Source organism: Myotis brandtii, unplaced genomic scaffold (genome assembly GCF_000412655.1).
Source record: "Myotis brandtii unplaced genomic scaffold, ASM41265v1 scaffold82, whole genome shotgun sequence".
Taxonomy (NCBI): domain Eukaryota; kingdom Metazoa; phylum Chordata; class Mammalia; order Chiroptera; family Vespertilionidae; genus Myotis; species Myotis brandtii.
Genome location: NW_005371324.1, coordinates 688015 through 690278, shown reverse-complemented (window position 1 = coordinate 690278; position 2264 = coordinate 688015).

Below are 2264 nucleotides of genomic sequence, written 5' to 3'. Positions count from 1 at the left end.
AAATAATTTTATGGTTGGGGGTCACCACAACATGAGGAACTGTATTAAAGGGTCGCAGCATTAGGAAGGTTGAGAAACACTGCTTTAGTCCGCAGGCCGACTCTCTATCCACTGAGCCAAACTGGTCAGGGCTACCACTTATTTTACACATCAGAATCAAAGGGGAAAAGGGAAGGAGGTTACATGAAATTCCCTGGATAGAGATTAGGGAGGCAGGGGAAATCTTTGGGATTGAATAAAAAGTAAAATGAATGGAAATACTTCTTTTACTTTTGTGGGTACAGTCAACAATTAACATGATAACACTAACAATGAGGGGATTTGTGGTCTCTGCTCTGGTATTGTGCTTTGAGGGGTCAGGAAAAAAGGAAGTTACCCTTGTTACCAGAGGGGAGCTTGCCTGGTCTCCCCTGGTTGCTGCTGGGGGGTGGGGCTCTTACGATATCCTGAGAAAAGGAATTTTCTGAGACTCCCATGGAAGGATGCCATATGGTAAAAGGCTTTATTTCCGTGGAATTACACCCCTGGGTTTCCAAAGTCGCATTTGCCTTAGCCCAGTCATAGAAGTGTAGCTGGGGTTTCAGTAGAGCTAAAATTAGAGCCAGTGTCCAGAGCTTCCTTTCCACTGAAAGGGTTAGCTGGCTAGCTTAATTAGGCAGGTTTAGGGAATGAGGAGGGTCCGTGGGGGAGGAATACATAGATGGAGACTTGAAGACGCCAGGGTGCTTATCTTACTGGTACAGAGGATAGAGAAACGCCACAGGCAGATGGAAACATTTCTGGCCTCAGCAATTAGAACAGCCATAAACCAAGGACAGACAGGGGTATCTCTGGCCTGAGCAATTAAAGTGACCATAAGTTAGACCAAAAGTAGCCCTGACCTGAGTAGCTGGGAGAGCTATAAGATAAGGCTCCTCTGCCAGCACAACTGGGAGAAAACCATAAGATAAATCAAGTGACTCCAGCCTAAACAGATAAGATGACCAAACGAGGAAAAGTGCAGATGTGGGGGTCCTGGGAGCTGATTACAGGGCTAAGGGCCCACGGTAGAGAAGGAGGATCTCCAGCTTAATTATGTCTCAAGACAAAGAAAGCAGCGGTCACCCCTCTTAGGGGGCCCCCTGTCCACCCAGGAGGGACAGAGTCTTAGGCTTAGGAACTTAGAGAACACCTATCTTAGGTGGCCTCTGCCCCTCTGCACCAAGATGGACAGAGTTTTAGGCTTAAATAGAATTAAGGTTGGAGAGGTAGTATTTGTTAGCAATAAAGTTTCTGTACTTTCCACTGACCACCTTTTGTCCGTGGCTTCATTTTTCGAATCCATCTGGACAAGGACCTGGGAAAGAAATCACCCTGCTCAATAAAACAACCTGAATCACCATGTTGGAGTCAGCTCCAGTTCAGTATCAGGCTAGTTACAGTGCATTAGTCCATTGTGTGTGTGGTCCGCATGGCTGTGGGCCATGCGGGTGAATGCAAGAGAACCAAGAGAGCACACCCTGAGCAAGAAGAGTCCCAAGAGTCCTGAATGCGCAAGAGAGTGAACTCCTTTGTTTAGTGGGTTATGTATTCCAAATTTTACAGTGGCCACAGCCATTCTGGCCACCCATCTCTGTCCCAGGTGTGACTGACATGCATATATCTTCCCTATGTCACCTCAACTTTACTGGGCACGCATTTATCTTCCCTATGTGGTTCCCTTCCCCAGTGATTTGCAGGGAACATGACTATAATGTCTGGCCTTCCCTTTGCTCCTTTCTTGTTATTTATAACTAGTTAATTACAATGGTATCACCTAACATTCCATAGGTATGTTATTTTAGATGCAAAAAGACAATAGAAAGGCTCAGTTAAGGTAAAGATAAACCTGTCAGGGAAAATAACAGCCCAGGACATTACTACCTGCCATGACCTGCCTTTAGTGAGAAAGTTTTAATTTCAGACCAGATTGAGATTTTGCTCCAGAGAATGGCAGTTATGTGCCTTATTTTATACATTACCATCAAAGGAGGAAGCTTAAGAAGGTTACATGAAATTCACTGGTAATAGATTAGGGAGGTGGGATAAAGCAAAACTGAAATTTCTGGGATTGGATAAAAAGTAAAATGAATAGACAAATACTTTTTTTACTTTTGTGGGTATAGGATAGTTAACTGTCAACAATTAACATCTATACTAATAAAAGGGTAATATGCTAATTAGACTGGGAGACCTTCCAGGAGACCTTCTGGACGTCCTTCCAGACAAAGCCATGGTGGCAGGGC